Raw genomic sequence first — 11093 nt, 5'->3', positions numbered from 1 at the left:
AAGTAACGCAGACACAGAAAGACAAATACCAGATGTTAATGGACATTCCACATGGAAAAAAAAATTACTGAACGCACAGATACTGAGAACAGATTGCTCGTTGCCAGATTCACGGATGGGGGGGAATGGGGGAAGGTGGGCAAAGGCACAATGTTTGGGCGCCTGGGTGGCTCAGTTGGTTAAGCGACTGCCTTCGGCTGAGGTCAAGATCCTGGAGTCCCGGGACTGAGTCCCACATTGGACTCCCTGCTCGGCAGGGAGTCTGCTTCTCCCTATGACCCTCTTCCCTCTCATGCTCTCTATCTCTCATTCTCTCTCTCTCTCAAATAAATAAATAAAATCTTTTAAAAAAGGCACAATGTTTGAGTGATAAAATGCATAAGTCATGGAACGTTCTGTGCAGCATGGAGATTAAAGCTAACCTTGCAGGATGGGGTACAGGTATCCCACTATTTGAAAGTACACTTTCCTTCCTTCCTAGGAAGTTTTACCTCCAGTCCTGACATGAAGATGACACTGTGCCAAATGGGGCTGCTGCTTTCTCTGAATGCTGACGTCCTGTGACAAGCTGCATCACTGACTCACATGCTGATGTTCCAAATATTGAGGCTCCTGGAGCCACAGCAGAGAATTGCTGTCAGGTGTGGATGAGAAGGCACCTCCGACCTATGGCCTGCAAACCTGCTTCGGTTTCTGGGAGAAGGGGAAAAACACACTTGTTTGTTAAGTAGTCATTATCTTCATTCTAAAGTAGACCAATGACTTTGACATTTTTGGAAAAGCGAAATTACTCTTCCAAATGAACTCCTCAAATCATCTCTTCCTTATGCAACTTGAGTGGGGTCCGGTTTACTCCAGCTTCCAGGCCCCCACCTGGAGGATCCTCCTGTACCACCCTGACAGCACATTACCAGCATTCCTGGGGGCACAATGCTGAATTTGGGGGACGCCTCTGGGGCTTCTTGCCACCGCACCTGTGCCTGGGGAAGCAGGAACCTGGAGCACCCTCCCAGACGATCCTGATGGATCATTATCACCATCCCTGAGGACATGGGACACAATGCTAAGTTGGAGGACTGCTCTGGGGCTTCTTGCCACCACACCTGAGCCTGGGGGAGAAGGAACCAGATGCGCCCTCCCAGACGATCATAAGGGACCATTACCACCATTCCCCTGAGGACATGGGGCACAATGCTTAGTTGGAGTCCCTTCATCCTGAAACCAGCAGGAAGGGAGCTCCAAGGGCAGAAAGGAGACTCCAGGAGGATTCCCATCCAGGGAAAGGGGGCACACTGGAGGGCACTGAAGCAGCCAGCCCCACCGACCCACAGGCCATTTGCACAGGATCACTTCCCGCACTCCCTTAGCATGTTGTCCGTTTTCGTGTGTGGACAGTGACTGGCCCACTCAGTGCTGGTGCACATCCAGTGGAGGACTAGAAACTTTTCAGTGCTTGCTCGTGGGTCAGATGACCAACGCCCAAAGAAGCAGAGGATATCCCTCTTCCTCCAGAGCTGGGGAAGGCAGCCACCCTCCTGGGGCTGGACTGGGTCCAGGAGTGTGTTCTTTCTGAAGCCCCAGCATTCAGTGAGTGTTGCATTGCCTGAAAAAGACCCACTCAGCCCCAGAGTCAGCAGTGAGGGTCTGTCTCCAACCATAGCCCAGGGTCACGACCCGAAACTACCCTGTCTTTGGGAGGACAGGTCTCCTGCAGGAGCCAGGGAGGGGACTGGCCCCTCTCCCCTCCCCAGGTCCAGGATGCCCACGACCTGCAAGAGCTCTTCATCTGAGGAGGAGTCATGGAGAGCAAGTGTGACTCATCAGCCCAGCAAGTGAAATAACCAAACCCCATCGCTCAGGTTCTAACACCAGCAGACTGTTGGGGGCAGCTTCCTCCCCTCTTACGTGGCCTTGGGGGCCCCCAAGGAAAGTCCAGGCTCTGTGCCCAGCTTACGTCGATCACCAGCACTCCAAATGTTCCTGCCATGGGAGGGATCATTCAGCATCACCCCATTGCACAGAAGAGGAGAGCGAGGCCCAGAAAGGGGAGGTAAATGGCTCCAGTCCCAGAGCTGGTCCCCAGAGAAGCTGGAAAGCCAGGCCTCCAGAGTCCGTGCTAGACCAGTCAGAGACTCCCTGAGTTAAAAGTGAGCCCTCCCCTGCCTGACCAGCCACGCACTGGCCCCTGACCTTCATGATGGCCTGTTCTTGACGCTGAGGTTGAGCTGGCTGACTAGGAGGAGGAGTCCAGCTGGTGGGACAGGCTGTAGCTACAGAACAGAGTGACACATCTGAGCTAGCAGGACCCACACTCTGGTCTCCCTCCCGGAGCCTGCCTGGGAGCTGGAATCTTGGTGCCTTAGGGGCCGGCACACAACAGGGTCTGCACTGACCAGGGAGCCATGGTCCCCAGGGAGAGTCCACTCTGCCCTCTCCCCGCTCCTGCCTGGCCTCACCTCTCCTCACTCTGGGGCTGCAGGACCCGGAACCAGGCCCCATAGGGATGGCTCAATTCCAGCTTGTAATGATTTTGCAGCCCCCAGAGCCCCTGGATTTCCTGGGCCCGGAGGGAAGACTGGCTGTGGACAAGGACTGGGCTGTGGAGGATACAGGGCCTTGTGGAGAGTGAAGGATGGGACAGGGGCCAAGTACTAGGGACACTGCTCATGTCTAAAGAGGGCTGAATTCCCTGAATGCCCATGGGCTCCCTCATTACAGTAATGACCCCTTTCACACTCGGGCATCCTGCTGGTCGGCCCCTCCTCCGTGGCCTCCATCCCGCCCCTCTGACTCCAGCCAGGGCTGCAGCCAGGGACAGGCTGGACCTCTGTCCTGGGTCCTGCCAAGATGACAAGGCAGAAGGAGGAGAGGAGAAGGGGAAGGGGCGGACTGATCTTCTCCCTGTCCTGAGTCAGCCTCCACTGATGCCTCCAGGTCCACTGGCCCAGCCCTGCACTTAGCTGGACCCTGAGAGATAGTCTGCATTCCAGGCAAGCTGGGTGGGGGGTATTCAATGACCTGTGCGACCCCAGATATCCTACCCACCTGGCCTTGCACCCTAAGGCCTGCCGCCCAGGATGGGTGTGATTGCGGGCCTCAGTGGACTTTGGGGACACAGAGCAGTTGGCTGTGGTGAGGAATGTGGCGGACTGGTCAGGTGCAGAGCCATGGGTCTGATGTACATTTGCCGCAAGGCTGGGCCACTGGACAGGTGCTATGTGCAGGTCCCCTTTGCACACCTGTCCATGACACACCTGGCTGGACCTCTTGGTGGGGAGGTCTGGGTGCCTGGTGCACCTGTCCCCCACCTACCCCTAGAGGAGCGGCCACGTTCAAGCGTTTCCATGTCCAACCCTCAGGGACAGTTGGGAACCTGGGTCAAGAGAGGCAGGCACTGGCCCAAGACAAATGAGTGGTGCAGAGCCCAAGGAGTAGGGCTGCTCTGCAGGCCTAGACCAGCCCCAAACCTCCCATGAGGTTTGCTTTGGGGGTGAGAGCCCCTCAGATCATTATGGATAGCTAACCACCCCATCCCATGTGGGAATATGACCTTGGGCATCCCCATGCACGTAGAGGCATGCGCACCTGCACACACACACACACACACACACACACACACACAAACACACACACAACTCTGACTGCCAAGCTGGGGGTCAGAATGGGAGGACACCCTGGGAACGAGGTTGGGGACAAGGGGGAAAGAAGAAAGTGGTTGGAGATAGCTGGGCCAAGGGGCAGGGCATCAGGACTCCTGGCAAGGACCCAGATCCAGAGCATGGGGAGGGGAGACAAACCAGGCTGAAGGTCAGGGGGCCCAAGGGACCCAGGGGTTTGCCAGGGCAATGGGAAAAGACAGGGTCTGGGTTCCGGTGTCCACCACCACCCTGGGTACTTGGGAGTAGGAAGAGATACCCACCCCGAAGTCCAGAGGGCTATAGCACAAAAGGCCTCACTTACTCTGCTGTCACTTGGGCTGCAGAAATGCAGTGTCCCAAGGGTCTCACAGGCTTGTAGAAGAGCCTGTTGGACTTGGCTCTCCATCCCTGACCCCCTGTGCTCCCAGGGCTGGGAAAATGCTTTGTACTCCCTCGAGGTCCTTCTCAGCAGAGGAAACACTGGGGGAACACAGGACCCAGCGGGTGGACTGTAGGTGTGGAGACGTCCCCGTGAAGGTTGCTTCCTGGGTGTGGTTTCTCTGGGAGGCCCAGGGCTGGCTCTGTCTGCAAAGGCCCATGGAGAGTAAGCACAGCGGTGAACTTTTCTCCTCTCACAGCTGCTCCACCACCTGAGGAGTTAGAGCCAGATCTGGAGGGAGGGCTGGTGACTGCAGTGACTTCAGGAGGAGACCAGGAGCTGGCAGGTGACCCGGCATCTGCCCACGGAGAGCCTGGCGCTGTCCAGGAAGAACTGGCACCTGCTCCTGCCCCAGCCCCTGCCCCTGCCCCTGCTACAGTTCCTGCCACTCCCCCTTCCCCCAACCCAGCCCCTGCCCCTGCCTCGGACCCTGATCCTGACCCTGCTCCTGCCCCTTCCCTTACCCCAACCTCTGCCCCTGGCCCAGCCCCTGACCCTGCCTCTGCTCTTGTTCCTGCCCCTGCCCCTACCCCTGCTCCTGCCCCTGCCAGAGCCACTGTCCCTGACCCAGATCCTGCCCCTGGCCCTGCCCCTATCCTGAGCCCTGCCCCTACTCCTGCTCCTGCAGGGCTCCCACAGCCACATCCAGAGCCCACAGCCCTGCAGGGAGAGCTCCTTGTACAATTACCCTAAGTTCCATCGCCAGAACCCGAGACCCCGCCCCATTGTTTCATCCCCTCCCCGTGTTCTTTCTCTCTGGTACATATTAACTGTTATTTTATCCTTCCATGTCCTATATACTGTTTATTATTTGTTTTAAATAAAATTACTTGTTTTCAATTGAACACGTATTGAGCATTAGGTACATGCCCAACGCTGTGCCACCACACCCCAGAATATTGCCGCAGAATATCTCATTCCCCAAAGAGTCCCCGAACCAGAAGCCCTCCCTACCCATTTCTCCTCCAGCCCAGACCTGGAGACCCCTAAGCTGCTTTCTCTCTCTGTTCCTTTACCTATTCCTGATGTTTCTCTAAGTGGAATTTCAAAATAGGGGCCTTTGTGTCCGCCCCCCTATTTTCAAAGGGGACTCAGTTTCTTCTGTGTTTGTTATAAAATTTCCCTTGTTCGATATTCCAATCCCCGATGGATTACACATCAGATGTAATCATAGAGGCCACATTAGGAATTATGGGCACAATCTTGGGGCCGAGACCCCTGGTCCTGCTGGGACACCACAGCCTGACCCCAGACAGGACAGGGCTGGTTCCTTCTGTGACCCACACAGAAACCAGGGAAATGCAGAAAGCTGGAAGACACACCTCAAAGGGCAAAAGCATTGCTCACAACCCAAGCCCAGAGAAAGGTTTCACCTGACTCTGGTCCAAACGTCCCTCCCAGTAACTGGGTTCCACAGGGACGGAGACCAAACACATGCAAGTCCAAGGCGTAAGGATAGGCATGCTTGGAATATGTGTCAGAGATGCGGGAACTCATGGGGAAGGACTTCGGCAAAAGAAACCCTATGGAGGCAGCGCTGGTCACCCTCAGACTGGCAGGTGTCTGGTCTGGGGACCAGCAGCCTTGGGGAGAAAATGAGGAAGTAGAGGTCCCCTGGAGGGAACGGTGACAGGCACCCCTGTCTGGGAGATCACTGAGCAGCACCCATCCGAGGCTACCGGTGCACCCGTCCTCAGCCTCGGACTCAGCCCTGGAAACTCTGGCTCGGTTTTTCACACATGTATTGTCACAGCGGTGGTGGAGAGAGCAGGGAATGGACCAACACTAATGCCCGAGGAGATGGATGGGATCCATGGTCCCAGTCCTCATGATAGAATGCCCTGCAGCTACTGTCCCGGGGTCATCCAGGGCACAGGATCCGGGAAGCCCCTCCTGAGACCCACCCCTCCTGCCACCCTGCCCCTGGGAACATTGCGAATTGTTTGAGGAGGAGGGGGAGAGGATCCAGGAAGACAGCAGGTCCAAGGAGAAGGAAGATCAGCACTGGGAGGACAGATTGTCGTGACCTGAGCCACCATCCAGGGCCCAGGTGGGCTGTGATGCCCTCGGACTTCACTCCAGATAAGGACTCCTGATTTATGGAACTAGCTTCTGTGGTTTTACTCCCTCCCTCATTCATTCTCTCCCTCATTCATTCCCCCTCCAACACTCCCATCCCTCCCTCCCTCCCTCCTTCTCTCTCCCTCCCTCCCTCCCCCCTCCCTCATTCAGCAGAGGATCTGGGGTCCCTGCCTTGTACTGAGCACTGGGGCTTCATCAGTGAGCAGCCCCCAACCCACATGGTCACGTCCACTGTGGGAGGTGACGGGGGCAGTCCTCAGGGCTAGCACTGGTGATGAGCACCAGGAATCTGCTCCTGAGAACAGAGGCCAGTTGCACAAAGAATGGAGAGACCCATGCTTAGCACTTCCTCTAGAAAAATCTAGTCCTGAAAAGTAAGTATATCCTAGACTTCATGCAATGTGAGTTCTAAAGGCAGGTACATACTGATTCCTAGAACCAACAAAGAGTAAATCATCCAGTGCCAACTGTGGTGGTGTGACCCAACTATTCTGACCAAAGACAGCATTTCAGCCAAAATCGCCAGGGCCTCTGAGTTTTCCCAAGGGTCTCTATGATTCTCTGATCCTTCCATCAACCTTCTTGGGAAGCTCTGTCCTGTCGTCTTCCTTGTCTCCTGCCTCTTCTGGGACCCTTCCATGGCCTCCCTGCAAGGGCCACGCCCACCATGACTCCCTGTGTCCCTGGCATGACACCCACATCCCACACTGGGTCCTGTGAGCCTGGTGCTTTTTGCAAGGACTGTGTGCTCCCTCTGGGGTCACTTGGCTTCTCCCTTGCAGTGGCCTGCATCTTCCTGCGCTGGGTCTCCTCTGAGCAGTCTGTGAGGCCAGACTGTGCCCATGTCACGGGCACGGAAGTGAGAGTCCAGAAGGTCCAGATGACCTGCTCCCAGTCCCAGCGTGTGGAGCCTGGGTCAAGGATGGTCAGCGAGCAGAGGAAGATTTGGGCCCAGGGAGACTGAAGGAGGATGTGGCACAGTGAGCCTACAGGAGGAGAGTGAGCACAGTCGGGGCCTGGTGCTGAGACCTGATGGGAGACCACATCTCACTCACACCAGCTCTGTCCCCAGGGCTGGAGGTTGTCAGTGTAGCCACCCTCCGAGGCTGTAGGCTGACAGTGACTGGCAGGAGAGGAGGTGCACCTGGTGCAGGAAAGAGCCCTCAGGCAGAGAGGAGGGGGCAGGCCCTCCCGCAGCAGCTGGAGGAACTCAGGGTAGCCACCCCCCCAGGCTACTGTCTGGCACTGGCTGGCAGGGGAGGAGGCACCTGGTGCAGGACAGCCCTCAGGAAGAGAGGACGGGGCAGGCTCTCCCCCAGCAGCAGGTGCACTGGGGCAGGCTGAGGGGGCATCCGTGAACAGCAGTGCCTGCAGCTGGGATCTCCACACAGACCACCTCCTCGGGATCAGCACAAGCTTGTCTGGATGGCCTTTGTCCCCCAAATACAAAGTCTGGCCCATGACCCTCCTCAAGCCCCGACTCCCAATCCTTTGTGCTCAGCTCAAGTGACAAGAAATGGCCAATAGTTTAGGTGGTGTTGGGCGCACAGGGACATTTTGTTTTTCTGGCCTATGCTGTAACATTGCTGGCATTTTAAAGATCTCAGGGCTTTGATTCAAAATCGGTAGGATGCAGCAGACCCCAGTCGGCTTTCTGGAAACCTGCCTCTGGGCATTGCAGCCCTCCGATCCCACCAGTTCTTCTCAGAATCCTTCCAGGTCACAGACCCAAAGTCTTGGCTCCTCAGATGGCCCGGATGATGCACCTTCAAAAGCGATCCCGGTGGGGCCGCAGAACACACTGCGGATTCCAGCAAATCCGCCTCCCAGAAACTGAGGGTACTGCTGGACGAGCTGTCTGAAAACAGCCATGTCAGGGTTCCAGGAAGATACCAGAGGCACAGGAGTAACTGAGGAGGACCTGAAGGTCAGGTAGGGGCAGTCAGAGCTTCCAGACCCTTCTTCCCTAAAGCTCCTCATTCCTCGGCCTTTCTTCCGGTGATTCTGCTTGGTTTCTATTTGCCCCAACTGTTATCCATTGCCTTAGGCAGCAGAGACTCACGTATGTCTTTAAATGTTTTGAGCATTGAATGTCCTCCAGTAGCCACTTCACTGCTGGGAGAGTTGGTAGCAAGCAAGAATTCCCAGAGGACTCCAAGGGTCTGGACTTGGTGTTTCCCTCTCCTGAGATGGGGTCACCTGCGGGAGGTGCAGGTGGTCAGCTGGGGGAGGGGGGCAGGCAACTGACGTGGACAGATGGGGCATAGGTGAGGCCCGAGGCCCCCAGGGTATGTGCCTGGCATCTGGACTGAACAGGTCTTCAAAGCTGCAGACTGCCTGGGATCATCTTCAGGCTGAGGAGGAAGGTGAGGGGAGCAGAGGGGACTGAGGAGGTTCGGCTCAGACAGGAGAGGGCTGAGCCACACTTTTGGGGGGAAAGTGGGTCAGGTTCAAGCTCACAGGGACAGACCGTGAGGCCATTATGTCATGTGAAATAAGCCAGTCCCTAAAGGACCGACACCGGAGGACCCCACTTGGGAGGGATGGAGAGCACTCCCATTCACAGAGGTGGAAAGAGTTGCTCGGTGCCGGGGCTGGGGAAGGGGAGTGGGGGTTTGGGGTCTCATGGGTAGAGGTTCAGGTTGGGATGAGGAAAACGTGGCAATGGACGGAGGTAGCCGGTGCAGATCAGGGAATACACTTATTGCCACTGATACGCACCTTATGTTATCAGCTGTATGCCCATTATACCACAATACAAAAGAAGTGAGTCAGGAAGTCGGGGCCATCGCGAGTCTCTGGAGGGCCCAGTAGCAGGGAGCCTGTATCTTAGTTCTCGCTCACATGCTCTGCCCCTTGTTGGGTGGCTGAGCTCAGTAAATGCTTGCTAAGACAAAGTGCAGGCAGCTGGTCCAGTGAAAGTTCACAAGTGCAAACCCATTGGTGAGCACTGAGGAATCCCAAGGGGAAGTGCATCCAGACAGAGCGAGTGCCCACATTTCACAAACACCAGCACAGAAATAGCCATTTAAAACCAAGGCAGGAACCTTATATAGCCCAGAGGGCTCCACGCTCCTGGAGGGCGAGCTAGTGGCCATGGCCAAGGTCTCTGGTGGTGAGGGTACTGGGGGTCTGAGAGGTGGCTCACTGCACCCTGACCCTGAAGCCCCATGGCCACGGTGAGGTGTAAGGACTGGGAGGGAAGACCCGGCCAGCACCTGTTCTGGCTCCATGGCTGCTACAGGGCTGCTCCCAGCTCCAACAGGTGATGTCTGTTTAGAACCACGGAGAAAACCTTTTCCCTCAATAGTTCTTTTTAAAGATGGTTGCTCAGCATTGACACAGAAAAACATCCGACATAAAACTTGAGCCATTCACAGCTGCAAATGACCCCGAAATGATCAAAATGTAGTGACCACAAAGAGAGGAACTTGTGACCCCAGTCAGGCCTCATGTGCACAGGGGTGGCTGGGGCATTGGCGTGCCCATGCAAGCAGTGCTGGGCTCCACAGTTTCTCACAAGGGGACAGAGGTAAGAATCTGCTCTGATGGCTCCACTCAAGGCAGCAACCCCTGATGGAGACGGGGACAGCCCTGCGTGAGTTCCAGATGTCCTGGTGACTTGGGCAAAGCCACAAATCTCAGCTTCTTCAGGACCCAGGGAATGATGGGGGGCCAGCCCAGCAGCCTCAGGTCCTGCAGGTCCTCCAGGGCACAGCCCAGCAGCCGCGGGTCCTGCATGGCCTCTAGGGGCAGCCCCTCATGTGTTCTGTGTGTCCTGGTGATTCTTGGCATTGGCCTGAATCTCAGCTTCTTCATGACAGGGGCTAGCCCAGCAGCTGTGGGTCCCACAGTACCTCTGGGGACAGCGCTTCATGAGTTCCGGGTGTCCTGGTGATTCTTGGGCACAACCATGCATCTCAGCTTCTTCATGACCCGGGGAATGATGGGGCGGGCAGCCCAGCAGCCGTGGGTCCCACAGGTCCTCCAGGGAAAGCACCTTCGTGGGCCCATGGTCCAGCAGGTACCTGTTCAGGTGACTCTCACCGGGCCACACAGCCTCAATCCCTTTGGCCCAGCTGACCACCATCGCCTGGTAACAGGCCGAGGTCAGTCGGGGAACATCGCCCACCAATTCCCCAAAAAAGGCCCCCATTTGGTGAAATTTGCCCTGGTCCCTGGGGATGTGGGTCTGGGACTGTGGCCAGCGCTTGTAGCTAAAGTCCTCAGGGGCGGACCAGTAGAAACCGGGGTGTGGGGTGCCAAAGAGGGGGGACAGGATCTCCATGCCCACATGGTCCCAGAACTTCATTCCCGCATCCACGTCCACGCACACCAGGTCTTCCACGTCACAGAGGAAGCGCTGCTCGCGGAAGCAGCTGATCATCGCTCTGTGCCGCATGGACACATCCTGCCAGAGCAGGACGCTGCGGACCTCGACGACCACCACCCTCTGGCCCTCCCAGAGTGGCACATGGGGCACAGCAAACAGCTGGTCGGTGAAGACATAGTAAGTGACCCTGTGTCCACCATGAGAACCACCACCCTCCGGCCCAACCGGAGGGGCACACGGGGCCGGGCAGCCGGCTGATTTGTGAAAACCTAGTTGGTGACCCCGTGCCCCACAATAAAGTGCATCTCTGCTGCCTGCAGGAACAGCTCCAGGAAGACCAGACATCCACAGGGACAGTGGACAGGGCAGGAAGAGTGTCACTGCCAGAGGCTGGCAGGAGGACCCCAGAGTTGGGGGCCATGGACGTGTGCACCTTCTTCAAGGGGGCGTGCTCTGGGCTGCTTTAAGCAACAGCCACCTCCTGAACTTCCTGAGGGAATCTGCCAGCAGGACCTCCCTAATATCTGTTCCCAGAGATGGAGGCCATCAGCACTCCATCTTACAAAGGAGAGCCTGAGGCTTCAGAGGCTAGAAACTCATG

At 56.7% G+C, this 11093-nt stretch overlaps 1 pseudogene; it reads right to left on the bottom strand.

Moving 5' to 3' along the window:
* Nucleotides 1-10032: 10032 nt before the first annotated feature.
* LOC112816204 (histo-blood group ABO system transferase-like) lies at nt 10033-10705 on the bottom strand (annotated as a pseudogene).
* Between the last annotated feature and the right edge of the window lie 388 nt (nt 10706-11093).

The sequence above is a fragment of the Callorhinus ursinus genome, unplaced genomic scaffold (assembly GCF_003265705.2).
Source record: "Callorhinus ursinus isolate GAN/ISIS: 27379988/994484 unplaced genomic scaffold, GSC_fseal_2.0 scaffold904, whole genome shotgun sequence".
NCBI lineage: Eukaryota > Metazoa > Chordata > Mammalia > Carnivora > Otariidae > Callorhinus > Callorhinus ursinus.
This window is presented reverse-complemented; position numbering and strand designations above follow the sequence as displayed.